The 22,076-nt window shown below is 44.6% G+C and overlaps 1 protein-coding gene across 5 annotated transcripts in view; it reads right to left on the bottom strand.

Moving 5' to 3' along the window:
- Positions 1-22,076, bottom strand: part of MECP2 (methyl-CpG binding protein 2) — a 75,182-nt gene that overhangs the window by 34,200 nt on the left and 18,906 nt on the right. The window contains exons 1-3 of one of the 5 annotated variants that reach the window (XM_054470924.2): positions 2,325-2,443; positions 1,670-1,769; positions 868-1,106 (exon numbers count right to left, since the gene is read on the bottom strand). The exons of 2 other annotated variants lie outside the window; for them this stretch is intronic. The gene's annotated coding sequence lies outside the window, so the exon portion shown is untranslated. Of the gene's footprint in view, positions 1-867; positions 1,182-1,669; positions 1,788-2,324; positions 2,444-22,076 lie in introns of those variants that run through there. 2 more of the 5 variants (XM_063660373.1, XM_063660372.1) reach the window with 2 other exon arrangements.

Below are 22,076 nucleotides of genomic sequence, written 5' to 3' on the forward strand. Positions count from 1 at the left end.
TGTAATCCCAGCACTTTGGGAGGCCAAGGCAGGTGGATCACCTGAGGTCAGGAGTTCGAGACCAGCCTGGTCAACATGCCAAAACCCCATCTCTACTAAAAATACAAAAAATTAGCCGGGTGTGGGGCAAATGCCTGTAAATCCCAACTACTCGGGAGGTTGAGGCACGAGAATCACTTGAACCCAGGAGGTGGAGGTTGCAGTGAGCTGAGATTGCACTACTGCACTCCAGCCTGGGCGACAGAGCAAGACTCTCTCTCAAAACAAAAAACAAACAAACAAAAAAACAGAGAATGTACTCTAAGACCATAGAAAAAATAATAAAGATAAAAGCAAAAGCAGAATTTAATGAACTAGAAAAGAGACACAGATTAATACAGGGCAATAATGCCTACAAGATGCTTCTTGTAAGACCAATGAACCTAATGAACTTTTACCAAGACAAGGAAAAAAGGGAGAAGGTACAAGTAAACAACAAATGCTAGGAATGAAAAAGCAGACATAATTACAGATGTTGCAAATGTATAAAAAACTATAACATGAACAACTCTATGCTAGTCAGACAAAATGGACAAGTTCCGAGAAAGAAAAATTTAACAGCTTACAGTAGCCCAAGCAGGTGCAGGGAAAATAAAAATAGGTTTAGATGTGTCTGCGTGTACATAGAACACCTCAAAAGACACAGACAAGACCCTGGATGCAGCCGTTCCCTGAAGAGAGGCCTAGGCAGCTGGGAGACCAGGGCCGCAGGGACACTCAGACCTTGCATGACTCTGGAGTTTGCACTTCCTGAATTGTGAAGCATGCACATGTGTCACTTATGCAACAGTGAATCCAAACGTGCCTGTATACAAGGAAAGGCCTCACCTGGCTGCGCCGTGGAGGCTGGCCTGGCGTGTGGAGCAGGCAGAACATTAGCAAGCTACCGAGCAGGTGCAGGTATGAACATCAGCTGACGCTGGCTCTTTGCTTTCTTTTTAATCTTGACAAATTTGGTAGGTGAAAAGGCATCATTTTTGTTTTCGTTTGCATCTCTTTGATTACCAGCAGGCAGAACTCTTTTCCTATCTTCATTGGCCATCTGTATCTCTTCTTTTATGAATTTCCTGTTCATAGTCTTTGTTCATTAGTGGTGACTAGTGGTAAGTTAGCAATAAGAACTGTTTGCATTCAAGTCTAGACTGAGAAGGAAATTAAAAAATCTGCCCATGTATTCTCACAATAAATGACTACTGACTAGCCTGAGATAATTGTACCCACTGCCCAGTCACAGGCATTAAGCCCAGGATGATTTGTTTCAGACTTGTCCCTGACCTTCCTCATACTCTTTCCAGAAGGGCCCCTTGAGCTGCTATGGTACTCTTAAATCACTATCCCATTACCCAAATGATGGAGAGCCAATCAAAAGCTTAGACCAGGACACTTTCCCAAATTATGTCCCAATACCTTCACAATGATCACTTTATATACAATCTCATTGAATGCTCAGCAACACACAAGAGCAATATTTAACTGAGGGCAACACTGAGGCTCAAGGAGGGCAAGTGACTTGATTGCTGAGGTCACCCGCTAGGTGCAAGAGCTGAGAATTAATCCCAAGGCTACCTGTCTCAAAAAGCCTAAGCTCATCTACTATACTTGAGGTAAAATCATGAAAGTGTGTTTTTACCTTGCCCAGACCCTGCACACTGCATCAAGGTCCTGAGTTTCAAGCAACAGAAATCAACTCTGGTTAAATTCAATCACAAAGGAGTTCTTGGCCAGCAGATCTGGAAATGGAGAGAGAACTAGAGAACTAGGCTCAGAAAAGCAGCAGGAATAGAGGCTGCACCACTGCAAACACAGCAAGGTTATACTGCAGGGACCTGCTGGTTGGGACACCCACCCTGGGTGCTGCTGCATGTCATCACTGGACATTAGCCACGATTGCTGGTTTTGTGACTCAACTGCCACCACCATGACTAATCCCTCACTGTCCCTCAAGAGTCAAAGTCCCTGAAGGCAGAATGGGTTTGGCCAAACCTAGGCTTCATCGCCATCCCCTAGTTTCCAGAGAGGAAGGGGAGGGAATATATCCATTCCCCTGTGGCAGGCACTGCCAGTTGTCCCCCAACATCCATGTTCTCTATCTCCCTTACTAACGAGACCCTGCGCTCACCTAAGGAGAGTTATTCCCCGCTTCCCAGCAGACCATGGGACTACGTTATGGCTAAGGAGACAGTGGCCGAGCGCACTCCTGTTCATCGTTCTCTTTCAAGCTTGCTCTTGTTCTACTGACTATGGGCGGAGCACACCTCCCACCCACTGACTCTGGGCTTGCTCACGTGTTGATGGGATGGGGGAAGAAGAGGCTTTAAGAGGCTTCTGTGACTCTGCTCACTCCTCTTGGACTCCTGACCTCCGCCTACGAAGAGACTTCCCCTGGCAGCTGCTTCTCCCTCCTGGGTCCTGGAACGACAGGCTTGAGAACAGATCTGAATCCCATCTTGCAGCTGACCCAGACCCATGTGTGAGAAATAAATAATTGCTGTTATAGCTACTGAGCTGCTGGTGCTGTTTGTTCCCTAGGACAAGATGATGGGTGTGAAGATGGAAATGGAAATATTGAATGGGCCGAGAAGTTAATATGTCAAGTGCCATTTTGCCTTTCCCCCATGACCTCTTTCTTCCTACCTGGAGGGGTAATGACTTAGAGCAGCAACCGTCATCTCACAAGCAAGAGGCAATCTTGAGAAATGGAAGACACCCACTGAGGGGCCCTGGGTCCACTGCAGTGCTCACGGACAGCATGAGAAGGAAGTACACCACAGGCCCCCAACCCCATCTTCAGGTTTTCTTAGGTAGAAACTAGGGTCCACCTGCCTCTCACTAAGATATACACAATGGGGAGACTTTTAACACAAAAAAAGGTATGAAGATGGTCAGAAGCCAAAAAAGCAACAAAATGTTCATGATATGCATGCCATATGTGAGGTTTACTCACTACACTGCTTTTCCACCGAGTTAGCATAATCACTATAACTGAACCCATTGAAAAAATGACAAAATAGATTCTGAGATTCTCTTCCTATTTCTGTTAGCTAAAAAAGCAGCCTTTGAATTGTTTATAAGTGAATTCAAGAGATAAAAATAAACCCAGATAATTCAGAATGTACTGAGTACAACACATATGCCTTCTATGTGATAAGCTCCCAGCATTATTTATTCAAAGAAAACTTGCCTTGTTGCAAAAATATAAAAAAACTTAAAAAAAAAAACAAGTAATTACACAACACACCACCTCCTACAACACCAGATTCCTTTTCTTTCCTTTGTAACCTGACCAGAAGAAAAACAAAACATTGTTCAAATTGCTGAGACCCACAAAGTTCAATTAGAGCATAAAAAATGCTCTCCCAAAATACAGCTACCTAGCAGGGAAATGAGCAGGCTAAGCCTCCTGGTGAACCTGGACATTGGGCACAAGTAACAGGCACATTTAGACACCAACGACCAGATTCCACGTGACTGAATCCAGAAACCCTGCCCCTTCCCATTCCCTTGGAGATCCAGGGGGACGCCATCAATTGCTCACTCCTTCTCCTTATACATACAGTTAGGGGTGCTATACTATACAGGGGAAGGCGTGAGGAAGTCACACACGCTTTGGTGTTCAAGAAGCTCATAAGCCATTAGGGAAAGAGCAACATGCCAGAAAGCAGTTGTCCCTTCTGGCTACAGAGGTTGCAAAAGACGTCTGCAAGGGTCAGTGAGGGCCCAAAGGAGTAGTAACCAAGGCCCTGAAGCCTGGGAGCTGAGGTGGGTAGTGTCAGCCTCTTCTCAATAATCAGTTCCTAAGGTTCCATCTGGGAAAGTAGAAAACCACAGAGGCCATTCTCATGGGTACTTTAAGCAGTACATCTGTTGGCAAAACACAAATGTTGTTACACAAATACTAAGCCACAGACTGCAAAGGCACCTGACAGCCTTTAAAATTCATTTCTCTTGTTTCGCAAAGCTGCACTGGGAAACTGTGCTGTTAAATTATACACTCATAAAGGAGTATGTTTTAAAAGAAGGGCAAATATGTGGGTGCTATTTAGACTCTCATTGATTTGTTCCATGTTTTCAGCTAACTGCACACCCCGCCGCCCCCACCAAAGTAACTCAATCTCCACATATTTGTCTTTATATGTACCTTCTAACTCATGACTATGGCTTTGATTCTCTCATAAACAATATTGTTCCTGTTAGCCATGGAGAAGCTAAGGAGCCAACAGCAGAGCATGCTGCATGTTCTTCTGTCCCTCTTATAAGACAAAACCTTAGGGCAATGTCCCACTGCAGAATTTATTTGTTAATTCACTCAATAAATTAAAATATGCATGATTTTAGGCACTGGGGATATATTGAGGAAGAGGCAAAAAAAAAAATCTCTGTCCTCATGGGACTCAGATTCTATAGGGGTAGGGAGAGGGAGGGAGGGGAGGGGAGTGGGAGAGCAGAAACAAAACCAAGCAGTAACACAGCTTGTGGCAGATGGTGACAAGTCCTATGCTAGGCAGGGGGAACTGGTGGGGCAGAGGCAGGCTGCCTGATTTACAGACACGGGTGTGCTCAGGGAGGGCCACACTGGGAAGGTGACACTTGAGCAGACATGTGTGATACCTGGGACAGAGGGCAGAGGAGAGGTCACGGCCTTGAGGCAGGGGCATACTTGGAGGGTCCAGGGAGGAGCCAGGAGGCCAGTGAGGCCGCAGTGCATGAGTGGTGGAAGAGTGGCAAGAGAGGTGATCCTGTTGGGCTGTGATTCTGAGCGAGCAGGGATCCATTGGAGGGTTCTGAACAGAAGAGCACCCTGGTGTGGCCTATAATATTGCAGGACTAAACAAAGAACCAGGGGGCAAGGGCAGAGGCAGGGAAGCTGGACACCTGGACCAGGGTTTGAGCAGTGGAAGCAGGGGAACTCATGAGACTTTGTACCCATCTTGCAGGTGGAGTAACAGTATTTGTGAACAAACGAGGTAACTAGCGCCAGGTTTCTGGCCTGAGGAGCAGGGAGTTGGAGTTGCTGTTTACTGGAAAGGAGAAGACCAGGGAAAGAGAAGGTCTAGGGAGGATAAGGAGTTCCCGTGACCCAGTCAGCCTGGAGACATAAATTTGGGAGCCATGAGGCTGGACGGAATCACTTCGGGAGTGAGGGTGGAGAAGAAAAGCCTGAACCTGAGGCCTTCCAACATCACATGCGAAACAGAAAAGACCGAGGAGGACAGACATTCACACACTCACCCAGGACTTCCTGAGGACCCACAGACACCAGGCACTGTTCTAGGAGCTTGAGCTACATCTGTGAATCAAGGAGACAATCCTGTCCTGTGGAGCTTCTGCTCCAGCAGGGGTGACAGCTAAGATAAGCACAGTCAGTCACGTATTCAGCTAGAAAGAGACAAAAGCTGTGGTTTGCACTGAGAAGGTGCACATCAGTGCAGAGACTCAAGGGAGGGAAAGGATTGCCTCATATGGGTATTGGGGTTAACTGATGACGACAGCTCTGGGACAAGAAGTGACAAGCACTCCCAGATTTAACAACATGAAGGTCATCACTGGAGACCTCATGGAGCAGCTTGGCAGAGCTGTGGCAGCAAAGGAGCAACTGGAGAAGGTTGAAGAGGGTGTGGAGACAGGGACTAGAGTCTTGCTGGTAAAGGAAAACAGAGATGCTAGACAGGTGGGGGGAGAAGTGGCAACAAGTTTCTAGGGCAGGCGACGGAGGAATCTCTGATGGGGGAGAGTGCAGTAGAGGACTGGAGAGATGCCTTAGAACAGGAGCGAGGGCCTGGGACAGGCGCTCCGTGACAGCATGAGGGAGGCAGAGTGAAGGAGTAGACGCTGGCCTGTAGACCCTCTCTTGAGCTTGCTTCTGTGCTCTCTGGGAACTAAGATATCAGCTGCAAGGAGGTGTGACAGCTGATGAGGAGGGTGGGAGGGGCTAGGAGAGACGGGAACTGCAGTATGCAGGTGGGCTTGGCGGCAAGAAGTTTACCTGGGGTAGACGTGAACTTACGGGGGATCAATGAAGGAGTCACATTCAGCTTCAGGATGGAGCAGGCATGGGGCAGACATGACTGAATTTTATGAGGCTGGGGCTTTGTCAACTGAATATAGCAAAGCAAGAAAGTGTTGAAGTGCTGAGGTAGTGTGCCAGGGAGTAACGACGTCTGACTGGCACTGAAGCTACAAAGGAGAGGAATAAGGATATAAAGGAGGTGAAGTCTGAGAAAAGATGGAGCCACTGATGGATTCTAAGTGCCTGTGAGGTCAAAGGAGTACTGGAGTTGGGTATTAGAGGCAGTGAAAAGGAAAAGGATCTCTCCTTTTGCAGATCACAAGAAAGATAAAATGACCAGAGCTAAACAACTTTTACAGCACTATCCACTGTAAAAGTTGTTTGAGAAAGAATAAAATGTAGCCAGCCTTCAGAGCATATGCATCTTTATTTTATTTATTGAGACAGAGTCTCACTCTGTCGCCCAGGCTGGAGTGCAGTGGCACAGTCTCAATTCACTGCAACCTCCGCCTCTGGGGTTCAAGCAATTCTCCTGCCTCAGCCTCCTGAGTAGCTGGGATTACAGGCACCCACCACCACAAGCGGCTAATTTTTATACTTTTAGTAGAGATGGTGTTTCAGCATGTTGGCCAGGCTGGTCTTGAACTCCTGACCTCAGGTGATCTGCCTGCCTCGGCCTCCCAAAGTGCTGGGATTACAGGTGTGAGCCACCGCACCCAGCCCAGAGCGTATGCATCTTTAAAAAGTTGTCTTCAGCCAGGCACGGTGGCTCACGCCTGTAATCCTGGGACTTACGGAGGCAGAGGCGGGCGGATCACCTGAGGTCAGGAGTTCGAGACCAGTCTGACTAGCATGGTGAAACCCCGTCTCTACTAAAATAAGAAAATTAGCCAGGCGTGGTGGTGCATACCTGTAATCCTGGCTACTTGGGAGGCTGAGGCAGGAGAATCGCTTGAACCCGGGAATGCGGAGATTGCAGTGAGCAGAGATCACACCATTGCACTCAGCCTGGGCAACAAGAGTGAAACTCCGTCTCAAACAAAACAAACAAACAAAAAGTTGTCTTCAAGAGCATAATCAAAGATACTTTTTAACAAAACTTCTTAATGTTTTGTTTCCATGTCTTGTCATAGAACATGGTACAGACAAATATTAGAATACACTCAAGGGATCACTTGATTTTAACTACAGAAACTTTCTGGTGAATCATGAGCACTGTCTTGTTTCCAGCTGCTGAAGTATATGGACACCAGACAAGAGCACAGCGCTGTCACTCAAAGCCAGGAGTAATATGGCTGTTACCATGAGGACTACTTAGCAGAAGATAAGCATCTCATTATGTCTACAGTGAACTAAACTATTGTTGCCAATGGTATATGGATTAGGACTGACTGCCACTGCCCATCTGCTTATAGCTTAGAATCTGGTGAATGCAAACAACTGTTTTGGGGGGACTTCTGGCCCTTCCTTGGGCTCTGCTATCCTGGAAATGGACAGGCTTCTACAGGGGTTCAATGGTAGCCCCGAATAGTTAGGTGTACGTCTTAACCCCCAGACCCTGTGGCTCTGACCTTATTTGGAAGGTCTTTGCTTCTGTAATTAAGTGAAGGATCTTGATATGAGATCATCCTGGATTTAGAGTGGGCCGAATACAGTGACAAGCATCCAGAGAATATGGGGACACAGAGAAGGCCACGTGAAGACACAAGCAGAGAATGAAGCAATGCAACTGCAAGCCAAGGAAAGTCCAGGACTGCCACGCAGCCACCGAAAGCTGAAAGAGGCAAGGAAGGATCCCATGCTAGAGGCTCTGGGGGGAATGGAGCCCCACAACATCTTGATTTCAGATACCTGGCTTCCTGCACTGTGCAAGAATACAGTTAGGGGTACTTTATTCTGACTACTCCATAAACTTAAGCACTGTGCAAGAATACAGTTAGGGGTACTTTATTCTGACTACTCCATAAACTTAAGCTCTAATTCTCGCTCAGCTTCTGAGCTTTAACAAACAGTCCGTGCAACTTCTACCATTCCCCGTCTTTACCAAAAAGGAAGCATTTACTCAAAGCCCACCTCCTGCAACAGCTCTAGATGCCGCTTTCCCCCTGCACACAAGGAGTCTGCTCCTCCAGGTCCCCATTTCCTCCTTCTCATGCTCCCCTCTCTCCTGGGCCATTCCCAGAAGGATGCAAACATGCTCTCATATTCACCCACGTGAAAAACACCCTCATCCCCCTCTACCCTACTCCTATTTTTCTGGTCACCATCACAACAAAACTTCTTAAAAAGAGTTGTCTATACCCAATCTCCACTCCCTCACCTTCCACTCACTCCAATCTGGCTTCTGTCCCCATCACCTCTAATTCAGTTTACTATGTGACAGGTAGGGTTTTTGCTAGTTTTAGACATAATGGATCTTGCTATTCCTGGGCTTTAAAGCCTTCACCAGAGGATGACCAACTGCCTACATGTAATTGCCACTTGACCCTTCAAACCTCAAAGAAACAGAAGTACAGACATATGAAAGGGAAGAAATTTCTAACAGAGGCAATAGCAGGAGAGGACCTCTGAACGGATAAGATACACTCAGCAAATTTCTAGATGCTGGAAGTAGGCAGGAACATGTTGACTAATGGAACAGACAGGAATGTACTACAAGAGAGCTATAGAGCAGATGAGAGCCTGTATACCTGTCAGAGCCCCAAAGCAGCTCTCAGACCAGACCAGACCAGACCAGACGGCAGGAGGGGCAAGCAGTGCTGTCATGTGCGCAACACCTGGGGGCTGCTGACTGCCAGATCCCGACCCACAAGCTTTGGGGCAGGGCACCTTCGATAAGCTCCCAGGTGAGGCTGATGCTGTTGGGGCTGGTGAACAGAGCAAACCTGGAGTGGCAAGGTGCCACTTCTTCCCTCAGGCAAGAAATCAAAGGGTCTTTTCTAAATCAATAGCTAGAACCTTCCCTTCCCCGGCCCCCCCCACCCCCACCCAAAGGCTCCTGATGGGGCTGGCAGCAGCCCAGGTGATGCCTACCTTTTCCCAGCCTCTGAGGGTCCATGGGGCAAGAGCTGACCCCTGCCTCGCCTCCACAGAACTTCTCCAAACCACCCTTCAGAGAGAGACCCCGCAGGCAACGGGCCATTCCACCACAGCAGAGAAGGGGCAGCGCGGCAGCTACCCAGGTCCTCTCCCCATCCCCGGTGGCTCAAGAACCAGCCCCATGGAAGAGAGACCAAGTCTGTCCTTAGAGGAAACAAATAATATTCTCAGATAAATCTTAGAATATAGAAGTCATAAAATCAGAACAGAAACACCCATAAACAAGAAATAAACAGATGATAAAAGAAAAGTATCAGGCAGGGCATGGTGGCTCATGTCTGGTGACACCACACCAGGCGTGGTGGCCCAGCACTTTGGGGGGCAGAGGTGGGAGGATCACTTGAGCCCAGGAGTTCGAGACCAGCCTAGACAACACAGAGACACCAGCCCATGTCTACAAAAAATTTAAAAATTAGCCAGGCATAGTGGCACGTGCTTGTAGTCCTAGCTACTCAGGAGGCTGAGGCAGGAAGACCACTTGAGCCCAGGAGTTCGAGGCTGCAGTGAGCTATGTATGACGGCACCACTGCACTCCAGCCTAGGTGACACAGTGAGACTCTGTCTCAAAAAAAAAAAAAAAAAAGTATCCATTAAAATATTTTCACCCTTTAAAAATCAGGTTGTCTTTTTATTACTGAGTTGTAGGAATTCTTCTGAATACAAATCCTTTGTCAGATATATGACTTTCTATTTTTTCTATGACTGGTCTCAACTACTTTCTTGGTGGACTTGTCTTTTCATTTTCTTTGAGACAGGGTCTCACTCAGTCACCCAGGCTGGGGTGCGGTGGTGCGACCTCAGCTCACTGCAGCCTTGACCTCCTTGGGATCAAGCAATCCTCCTGCCTCTGCTTCCTGAGTAGTTGGGACTATGGACTACAGGTGCATGCCACCATGGTTGGCTAATTTTTTGTATCTTTTGTAGAGACGGGATTTTGCTATGTTGCCCAGGCTGGTCTTGAACTCCTGAGCTCAAGCAATCCACCTGCCTTGTACTCCCAAAGTGCTGGGATTACAAGCATAAGCCACAGCTCTCAGCCTATTTTCTTTTTTCTTTTTTTTTTTTTTTAAGAGACACTGTCTCACTATATTGCCTATGTTGGCCTAGAACTCCTGGGCTCAAGTGGTCCTCCTGCCTCAGCCTCCCAAGTACCCAGTAGTGACTACAGGCAAGCCTCACCACACCCAGCTCTGTCTTTTCATTTTCTTAATGGTATCTTTTGAGGAACGAAAGTTTTAAATTTTAATGAAGTCCAATTTATTTTTTCTTTTAATAGTTATTGCTTCATGTATCCTAATAAATCTTTTTTTGGCCTGGCACGGTGGCTCACACCTGTAATCCCAGCACTTTGGGAGGCCGAGGCAGGCAGATCACTTGAGGTCAGGAGTTTGAGACCAGCCTGGCCAACACGGCAAAACCCTGCCTCTACTAAAAATACAAAAATTAGCCAGGCATGGTGGCGCATACCTGTAATCCCAGCTACTTGGAAGGCTGAGGCATGGGAATCGCTTGAACCCGGGAGGCAGAGGTTGCAGTGAGCTGAGATCGCACCACTGCACTCCAGCCTGGGCAACAGAGTGAAACTGTGTTTTAAAAAAAAATCTCTTTGGACTGCACAGATATTCTCCTGTTTTCTTGCAGAAGCTTTATATTTTTAGCTTTTAAAACATTTAGGTCTATAATCTCTCATGAATTAATTTTTATGTATGGTGTGAGGTAGTGTCATGGGTTGGACTATGTCCCCCAAAAAAGATATGTTGAAGTCCTAACCCTCAGTACCTCACACTGAGGCCTTAGTTGGAAACAGCATTGTTGCAGGTGTAATTAGTTAAGATGAGGTCACACTGGAGTAGGGCGGGCCCCAATCCAATATTACTGTTGTTCTTACAAGAAGTAGGCCATGTAAAGACATACATGGAGAATGCTGTGTGATGAGGAAGAGATATTGATGTAATGCAGCTGCAAATCAAAGAATGCCAAAGGTTGCCAACCACTGGAAGCTAGGAGGAGGCAAGGAAGGACTCCCCTACAGGTTTCACAGAGACCATGGCCCTGCTGACAGTTGGTTTTGGACTTCTAGACTCTGGAATTATGAGACAGCAAATTTCTGTGGTTTTGTTTTGAGACGGAGTCTCACTCTGTCACCCAGGCTGGAGTGCAGTGGTTCAATCTTGGCTCAGTGCAACCTCCCAGGTTCAAGCAATTCTCCTGCCTCAGCCTCCTGGCTAGCTGGGATTATATGTGTGCACCACCACACCTGACTAAGTTTTTTGTATTTTTAGTAGAGACAAAGTTTCACCATGTTGGCCAGGCTAGTCTTGAACTCCTGACCTCAGGTGATCTGCCCGACTCGGCCTCCCAAAGGCCGGGATTACAGGCGTCAGCCACTGCACCCAGCCAAATTTCTGTGGTTTTAAGCCACCTAGTTTGTGGCAACTCTAAGAAACTAATATTTACCGTAAGGTCAAGGTTCATTTTTGTCTGGTATGGATGTCATTTGCTATCATCCAGCACCATGTGCTAAAAGACTTTCCTTTCCCGCACCGGACTGTTCTGGTGCCTCTGTTAAAAATCAAGTGACTATAAAGTCACATCACATAAGCCCCTTAATTTTGTTCTCTTTCAAGTTTACTTTGGATGTTCTAGGTCCTTTGCATTTCCATATACATTTTATTTATTTATTTATTTGAGGCAAAGTCTCATTCTGTCGCCCAGGCTGGCGTGCAGTGGCATGATCTTGGCTCACTGCAACCTCCACCTCCAGGTTCAAGTGATTCTCATGCCTCAGCCTCCCAAGTAGCTGGGATAACAGGTGTGTGCCACCACGTCTGGCTAATTTTTGTATTTTTTGTAGAGACAGGGTTTCGCCATGTTGGCCAGGCTGGTCTCAAATTCCTGACCTCAAGTAATCTGTCTGCCTTAGCCTCCCAAAGTGCTGGTTTACAGGCATTTTGTATATGGAAGCCACCGTGCCCAGTTTCCATATACATTTTAGAATCAGCTCATCAATTTCTACAAAAAAACCCCTGCAGTTATGACTGGGGTTATGAATCTACAGTTCAATGAAGGGAGAACTGACATTGTAAAGACACTTAGTCTTTCAGCTGATGAACATGGTACAACATTCCATTTATTTAGGTCCTTAATTTCTTTCAGCAACATTTTCAGTTTCAGCGTGTAAATCTTGTACATTTCTTATTAAATTATTCCTAATGATATTGCATTTGAAATTTCATTTCTGATTAGTTTTTGAATAATGATCTTGTACCCTGAGGCCCTGCTGAATTCACTTGTTAGTTCTAGCAGGTTCTGATAGTTTCTTTCACATTTTCTACATTACCTACAAATAGAAACAGTTTTACTTCCTTTAAATATTAACGCCTCTTACCTTTTTTCTTGCCTCATTATACTGGCTATGACCTCTAGTATAACGTTGAATAGAAGTGGTTAGAGTGGACATCTTTGCCTTTTTCCTGATTTTCGGGATAACATGTTCAATATTTCACAATTAAGTACAATCTATCTGTAGCTCTTTCATACATGCACTTCCTCTATTTCTAATCTGCTGAGTTTTTATCATGAAAGGGCACTGAATTTTGTCAGATGCTTTTTCTGTATTTGTTGAATAGACTATATGGTTTTTCTCCTTTATTATCTTTTTTTTTTCTTTTTTTTTTTTTTGAGACTGGGTCTCACTGTTGCCCAGGCTGGAATGCATTGGCGTGATCTCAGCTTACTGCAACCTCCGTCTCTTGGTTTCAAGGATTCTCCTGCCTCAGCCTCCCGAATAGCTGGGACTAAAGGTGAGTGCCACCATGCCCGGCTAATTTTTCTATTTTTAGTAAAGACAGGATTTCACTATGTTGGCCAGGCTGGTCTCGAACTCCTGGCCTCAAGTGATCTGTCCACCTCGGCTTCTGAAAGTGCTGGGATTACAGGTGTGAGCCACCGCACCCGGCCTCCTTTATTATCTTAATGTGGTGAATTACACCAACTGATTTTTGAATGTTGAAGCACACTCGTGTTTCTGCAAAAAGCCTCTTGGTTGTAATATGCAGGCACACCTCATTTGATTGTGCTTTGCTTTACTGTACTTCGCAGATACTGAGTTTTTAACAAATTGAAGGTGTGTGGCAACCCTGCATCAAGCGTTTACCAGTGCCATTTTTCCAATAGCATGTGCTTACTTCATGTCTCTGTCACATTTTGGTAATTCTCACAATGTTTCAAATTTCTCATTATTATATTTGTTACGGTGATCTGTGATCAATGCTCTCTGATGTTACTACTATCATCATTTTGAGACACCACAAACTGCACCCATAAAAGATGGCAAACTTGGCCGGGCGCAGTGGCTCACGTCTATAATCCCAGCACTTTGGGAGGCTGAGCCGGGCAGATCACCTGAGGTCAGGAGTTGAAGACCAGCCTGGCCAGCATGGTGAAACCCCGTCTCTACTAAAAATACAAAAAAACAAGCTGGGCGTGGTGGCACATGCCTGTAGTCCCAGCTACTCGGGAGGCTGAGGCAGGAGAATCGCTTGAATCCAGGAGGCAGAGACTGCAGTGAGCCGAGATTGCGTCACTGCACTCCAGCCTGGGTGATGGAGTGAGACTTTGTCTCAAAAAATAAAAAAAATAAAAAAGGTGGCAAACTTGGTCAGGCGCAGTGGCTTACGCCTGTAATCCCTGCACTTTGGGAGGCCGAGGCGGGTGGATCACTTGAGGTCAGGAATTCGAGACCAGCCTGGCCAACATGGCAAACCCTGTCTCTACTAAAAAATATAAAAATTAGCTGGGTATGGTGGCGCACGCTTGTAATATCAGCTACTCGGGAGGTTGAGGCAGGAGAATTGCTTGAGCCCGGGAGGCAGAGGTTGCAGTGAACTGAGATCACGCCACTGCATGCCAGCCTGGGTGACAGAGCAAGACTGTCTCAAAAAAAAAAAAAAAAAGAAAAAAAAAAGATGGCAAACTTAAGCGATAAATGTGTATATTCTGACTACTCCACCAATCAGCTGTTCCCCCATCTCTCTCTCTCTCCTCGGGCCTCCCTATTCCCTTGGACACGACAATACTGAAATTAGGCCAGTTAATAACCCTACAATGGCCTCTAAGCATTCAAGTAAAAGGAAGAGTCATATGTCTTTCTCTTTAAACCAAAAACCAAATGATCAGGCTTAGTGAGGAAGGCATGTTGAAAGCCGAGAGGCCAAACGCTAGGCCTCTTGTACCAAAGTTAGCCAAGTTGTGAATCAAAGTTCTTGAAGGAAACTAAAAGTGCTACTCCAGTGAACACACAAATGATATGAAAGTGAAATAGCCTTATTACTAATAAACGTCAAGAAAGTTTTAATGGTCTGGATAAAAGATCAAATCAAACACAACATTTCCTTAAGGCAAAGCCTAATCTAGTGCAAGGCCCTAACTCTCTTCAATTCTACGAAGGCTGAGAGAGGTGAGGAAGCTGCAAAGTGTATTGTTTAATTTTTAAATATTTGGGGCTTTCTCTGGGTCTTCCATTATTTCTTTTTTTTCCCCCACTCACTCTGTTGTCCAGGTAGGAGTACAGGGGCACAATCACAGCTCACTGCAGCTTCAAACTCTTAGGTTCAAGCAGTCCTTCCACCTCAGCTTCCTGAGTAGCTGGGACTACAGGCGAGCGCCGCCATGCCCAGCTATTTATCGTAATATTGGTATTATAATTTTGTAATTTTATGTCTATTACAAGATAAAGCAAATAAGTAACTATGTTAATATTAGTAAGACCCAACATTTTCAGTGTAAAGAAAAGATATATACAGATCAAATAAAAGTTGGCCAGGCACGGTGGCTCACACCTGTAATCCCAGCACTTTGGGAAGTCGAGATGGGAGGATCACTTGAGGCCAGGAGTTCGAGACCAGCCTGGGCAATGCAACGAGACCCCCACCTCTACAAAAAATTTTTAAAAATTAGCTGGGCATGGTGATATGCACCTGTAGTCCTAGCTACTCGGGAGGCTGAGGGAGGAGGATTGTTTGAAGCCTAGGCATTTGAAGCTGCAGTGAATTAGGATTGCACCACTGCACCACTCCAGCCTGGGCAACAGAGCCGAGACCCTGCCTCAAAAAAAAAAAAAAAAAAAAAAGTTAAAGAAGAACCCTGTAATGTTAAATTGCCATAGAAGACATCATTATTTATTCATGACTTAAAAAAAATTGAAGGCACAGTGGCTCACATCTGTAATCCCAGCACTTTGGTTTATTTTTCTTTTGTGAAAATCTTTACCAGCAGTTTGCCCTGACAGATGTAATCCCAGCACTTTGGGAGGCTGAGGTGGGAGGATCGCTTGAGCTCAGTTCGAAACCAGCTTGGGCAACATAGTGAGACCTTGTCTCTACAAAAAAATTAAAAATAAAAAATAAAAACTGAATATATTTTCTAGCGATGTCCTCTGAAAGTGCCTAGATATAATGTTACCCCAGTAAGAATCAGCACATTTAGCATCCACATGTTGGATTCTAAATACCGTTGCCACTAAAAGGAACCAGAGGTCCTTGGAATCAGTTCTAGGACAGGAAAAGCACATATTGGGATGGAATATCTTGTGCCAGAAAACAAGAAATTGCTCAAAGACTAATTAATGAGGGTATGCCAGGAGAATATAGGAACCAACATGAATGGACTCTTGTTGACCCAATTTGAATTGTAAAACAATTAATTAATACATAAATCTCTATGAGTCCATATTGACATGAAAGAGAAAAGGAAACACAACAGCAAATATTTTGCCACCATCTGAGGTGCTTATTCTACCAACTCCTTACTCTGAAACGTAATAAAGGCAAAGATTAAGCATCTATACTGTCTTTTTAGGAGGAAATATAATGCCTCCTTATTTGATGAGGGAAAATTCATTATAGAGAAATGACAGTACTAAATGTAGAAGAGGTGACAATTAAAAAAACTATCATTTTGCAACCCCCAATGTAATAATGGTTTCAGGCAAGGATCAATGAATGCTAAAATCATTATGCAAATGGCTGTTGGGCAACAGGATATTTGTATGGTGCCAAAGCATCACATCACAGATTATATATCAATTACCACAGGAAAACTGTATGTCTACAATGGGGAGATTTGGCAGTCACCTCCTTCTTTAATCAAGTGTAAAACATAGCATCACAAACCACAGGGTAACTAGCCATTAAGTGCCTGGTGAGCTGATGCTATATGAAGTACACAGTACTGCCTATGAAATATTCTTGCCCAAAATGTTTAACCTGAACATGCCTGTAGACCTAACTTCTTGTTTACAAGTAATATATATGGACAAACAAGTTAAATTATATCACAAGAAAAGACAGACATCTAAAATGTGGGCCAGCTAGTCGTGGTGGCACAAGCCTGTAGTCCCAGCTACTTGGGAGGCTGAGGCAGGAGAATCACTTGAACCTGGAAGGCGGAGGTTGCAGTGAGCGGAGATCACACCACTGCACTCCAGCCGGGGAGACAGCGAGACTCTGTCTCAAAATAAAATAAATAAATAAATAAATAAATAAGAGACAAAGGAAGCATATTCAAATGCAATGTATAAATCTTAATTGCTTTGGAGCCCCTCAACAGCGATAAGAGACATTTGGAGGAAATCTGAATTTAAAGTGGGTGCCTGATAACATTAGAGAATTATTGTTAACTTTTAAAGATGTGATCAGGGTATTGTGCTTATATTGGAAAATGTCCTTATTTTTAGGAGATGTATACTGAAGTACTTAGGGGTGAAATGTCGTGACATCTGTGAGTTCCTTTTAAATGGTAAGCAAAAAAGGTATAAAAATGCACCCTATCTATACAGACCAGGAAAATATGCCAAAATGTTAACAATTGTCTAATCTAGGCAGTAGGCACACACAGGCTTCACAGTAAGTTTAAAGAAAAAACAAAAAAAGGTTTGGCTGAAATAAAGAATTTAACAGAAGGGATAGAAAATAAAGTCAGGAGGCTGGGTGCGGTGGCTCACACCACTTTGGAAGGCTGAGGCGGGCGGATCACTTGAAGTCAGGAGTTCGAGACCAGCCTGGCAACATGGTGAAACTCCATCTCTACTAAAAATACAAAAATTAGCCGGGCGTGGTGGTGCAGGTCTGTAATCCCAGCTACCTGGGAGGCAGAGGCAGAAGAATTGCTTGAACCTGGAAGGCGGAGGTTGCAGTGAGCCGAGATCAGGCTACTGCACTCCAGCCTGGGCAACAGAGCAAGACTCTGCCTCAAAAAAAAAAAAAAAAAGAAAAAGAAAAGAAATGCAGGAGATCTTCCAAAATTCAGAGCACACCCCATCGCCCAATAAATGAAAAATATGAGAGAAGACAGAGGACCAATATAAGAGGTCCAAAGTTAAACAGTAGTCCCCATAGAGAAAATGAAAGGATGTAAATTAGTAATTTTTTTTAAAAAAAAAAGTTGACAAAAGTATTCAGATTGAATGACCACAGCACCAGTGAACAAGACACAACTCTAGACACATTCTCATGAGATTTCAGGACACTAAAAATAAAGAGACAAAATCCTAAAAACTTCCAGGGAAGGAAGAGAAAAGAAGGGCACCTACAAAAGAACCATAATAAGATTGGCATCAGGCATTTGTTGCATTTGTTACTCTGCATACTAGAAGAGATGCTTCCAAAGTTAGGAGAAAAAATGATTTTCAACGTGGAACCCTATACTCAGCCCATCAAGTGTAAGAGTAGAAGAAAGGTATTTCAGGCATGCAGTGACTCAGAAGACCTATCTGTTACAATGCTTTTGGTTACAAGTAACAGAAAAGAAAACTGAAGCTGGCTCATTCAGTAAGAAAGTCCATCCTATCTGAGTCCCTAGCTCAGGCAGGACAGGCCCCAGCCACAGTGCAATCACCAGCTAAGCAACGGCATCAAGACCCAGGCTCTTCACGTTTCTCTGCTCCGCCTTCCTTGGTGAGCAGGCTTTATCCTCAGGCTTTGTCCCTCAGTCTGAGGTTACAGAAGAGCCCCCAGCAACACCTTTCTCATTGACTCCAGTGAGAGAAAAAGAGAAAGTCTTCCCTGAACGTGCCATCGAAGTCCTTCCCTTCAGTCTGAGTGAACCAACTTAGATCGTATGTCCATCCTTGACCAGTAACAGTTGCCAAAGGAATGCAATGTGTGGAATGACTTAAGGATCCTTTCTGAAGTTGGGAATAAGGTAGAAAGGTGAATAGTATCAGGATTCTGTTAGGAATGGGCAAAGAAGAAATGGATATGGGGTAGGTGACAATGGTATCCACTACAGTTTACTCCCCATGCACTCTATCTGAGCACATTATTTAAGGATGCAGTCCAGAAAACGAGGGAGTAAACCACGTAAAAGGAAGATATGGGTTCTAAGACACAGGGGCTCCAACCCAAGAGCCCAGTGAAGAGAAGGTCCAGGTACAGCTGTATATGCAACCTTAAATCAAAGAGCAGATACTTGCCCAGATTGCAGAAGGGCAGAGGCCTTCCAAGAGAAAGGTCTTCAGTGGGGAAAAAGTCGAATCGTACGAAGTAAACAGCACTGCTAATAGCATTTTACAACATAATCAAGGAGGAATAGTAAACAAAATAAAAAGGCAACTAGAAATGGTGGGCAAAACAAAGAGCTATATAAGCAAGCCAAGGTTTGAATATGAAGCAGATTAAATTCTAGCAAGGATTTTAAGCAGGTGACAGAGTCTAAGAAAAGGGAATCCATTTGACCTTGATTGGTCATTCTCCTTTGAGTGGTCCAGACCTGTAAAGAAGGAAATGTAATCCTGGCACATTCATTATTTGGTCTCGCCAAGAACAATACTCACATGTGTAATAATGTAAATAATGTTATTTTCAACTTTAGAATTAACCTACAACTTGGCTGTGGTTGCAGGGCAGAACACACATGTTAACAAATGCAAGAAGGGGTATGATCACGTATAGCTTTTAGGACGCAAAAGTTGAGGGAAAGTAGAAGGAAAAGTAGGGTTATTGATATCCTTATCTTAAACAGAGGGGAACTGATATATGGACTAAAATATTGTTTAAAATTTACAGAGAAACGTGGGCCAGGCACGGTAGCTCACACCTGTAATCCCAGCACTTTGGGAGGCCGAGGCAGGCAGATCACCTGAGGTCAGGAGTTTAAGACCAGCCTGGCCAACACGGTGAAACCCCGCCTCTACTAAAAATACAAAAATTAGCCCAGTGCGCCTGTAATCCCAGCTACTCGGGAGGCTGAGGCACGAGAATCGCTTGAACCCGGGAGGCAGAGGTTTCAGTGAGCCGAGATCACATCACTGCACTCCAGCCTGGGCGACAGAGTGAGACTCCGTCTCAAAAAAAAAATTACAGAGAAATGTGAATATGAATTTCAACATGGGGAGGTAACATAAGCTAAGTCATCCTCTTTCATTTCAGGGAGTTAATACAGTTCCCTAAAGTTGGCAAATCAAGAAAGATGTATAAGCATATGATTTAATTTTGAAGGTAATCATCAAAGGAACTAAAATCAGAAACAGTTAAAAGCTGACATGTCTGATGTCTGAGTCAGGGAAGGGAAGGAGAAGGGGTAGACTGCTGTTTTTATGGTGACCTCTTTTGTTATATCTAACTTGTTGCCAAGTAGTTGCAATATTCTGATAAAAATTCAAAACCCAAACAACCTTACCCTTCATGTTTTCTATCGCTCTGATGTTAACATTCAAAATCCTGCATGATCCAGCCCTTGTTGACCTCTCTGATGGCCCGGCCCCTTTGCCACTCTCCCCTAACCCCTCATTCAGCTCCTGCCACACAGGAGGACTAAGCTCTTGCCAGACTGAGGGCCTTCACACGTGCTCTTCTCCATCTGGAAAGCCTTCTTCCACTCTGCACCTTGCCCACTTCTGTTCAACCCTCGGTTCCCTGCGTCGGCATTGCCTCCTTGGAGAAGACTTCCTTAACCCTCCCAAGGCTGAGCTGTTCCCCCATTGTAGTCATGAGTCGCTCAACAACAGGGATATGTTCTGAGAAATGTGTCATTGGGCGATTTATTTGTGCTAACATCAGAGAGTGTTCTTACACAAATCTAGATGGTGTAGCCTACTACACACCTAGGCTATATGGTATATAGCCTATTGCTCCTGGGCTATAAAACTGTACAGCATGGTACTATACTGAATACTGTAGATCACTGAACGCAATGGTAAGTATTTGTGTATCTAAACATAGAAAAGGTACCGTAAAAATATGGCATTCTAATCTTATGGGACCACCACTGTATGTGTGCTCTGTTGTCGGTTGAAACGTTGTGCAGCAAATGACTGTAGAGGATTGTAGTGGCTCCCACCTCCATACTTGTCCTTCTGAACACTTAAGTACTTGTACAATTATCTAAGATCTGTCTCTGCCGCTAAAGTCAAGCTCCATGAGGACAGGTACCAAATCTGTCTAGGTTACCCCATCCCTGCCTAACACAGGGCCTGAGGTACTATAGATACCTTACTTACTCAACTGTGGAATGAATCGATGGACTATAGCCTGATGTACTGCAAATCCTTCAGCATGGAGCAGGAATGGAACTTGGTGTTTAAACTAAACTATAATGGCTAGATGAAAAAGAGACTAAATGTGAAATAATTCCATCATTTAGAATTGAGTGTTGGTATAACAAACAGACCCATGAAATATGTAGCGTTTCACAAGGATATCAGTGAGGAAGTTGTTCAATATGTCATCCAAAGTCCCGTTGCATAATGATACTTGCACACGCATGCTTATAGCAGCACAATTCACAATTACAAAAATACAGAACCAGCCCAAATGCCCATCAATCAGAAAGTGAATAGAGAAATTGTGGCATATATATACAAAGGAATACTACTCAGCCATAAAAAGGAATGACTTAATGGCATTCACAGCAACTTGGATGGAACTAGAGACTATTATTCTAAGTGAAGTAACTCAGGAATGGAAAACCAAACACTGTATGTTCTCACTCATAAGTGGGAGCTAAGCTATGAGGATGCAAAGGCATCAGAATGATACAATGGACTTTGGGGACTTGAGGGAAAGGGTGGGAGGGGGTGAGGGATAAAAGACTACAAATTGGGTTCAGTGTAAACTGCTCGGGTGATGGGTGCACCAAAATCTCAGAAATCACCACTAAAGAACTTATGTCACCAAATACCACCTGTTCCCCTAAAACCTATGGAAATAAAAAATTAAGAAAATAAATAAAATTTTAAAAGAAAGGTCATCCCTACACTTCAAGCTATAAAATAATTCTACCTAAAACAAACAAACAAACAAAAAAAACCAAAAAAAACCACAAAGTCCTGTTGCGTACCTCTGAGAGGTGTTTTGTGGCTTGGACTAGCATACTGGCAGTGCAGATGCTGAGAAGCGGTTGGCCTAACAGGACTTACCGACAGATCAGGGATGATGAGAGAAAGAGCAGAATCAGGGCGGGCGCAGTGGCTCACGCCTGTAATCCCAGCACTTTTGGAGGCTGAGGTGGGCGGATCACAAGGTCAGGAGTTCGGGACCAGCCTGGCCAACATGGTGAAACCCCATCTCTACTAAAAATACAAAAAATTAGCCAGGCCCAGCTACTCAAGAGGTTGGGGCAGAAGAATTGCTCGAACCCGGGAGGCGGAGGTTGCAGTGAGCCAAGATTGCACCACTGCACTCCAGCCTGGGTGATGAGAATGAGACTCCGTATCAAAAAAAAAAAAGAAAGAGCAGAATCAAGGATGACTCCTAGAATTTTGGACTGAGTAACTGGTGGATGTTGATATTGTTTACTGAAATAGAGACAACATGAGGAACAGGTTTGAAGGGGGAAAAAATCAAGACTGGGACTTGTTAAATTTGAGATACTTATGAGCAACTCAAGTAAATGCTGACGAGGCCATCAAATTTGGAGCTCAAGAGAGAGGTTT

This window comes from Pongo pygmaeus, chromosome X (genome assembly GCF_028885625.2).
Source record: "Pongo pygmaeus isolate AG05252 chromosome X, NHGRI_mPonPyg2-v2.0_pri, whole genome shotgun sequence".
NCBI classification, from domain to species: Eukaryota; Metazoa; Chordata; class Mammalia; order Primates; family Hominidae; genus Pongo; species Pongo pygmaeus.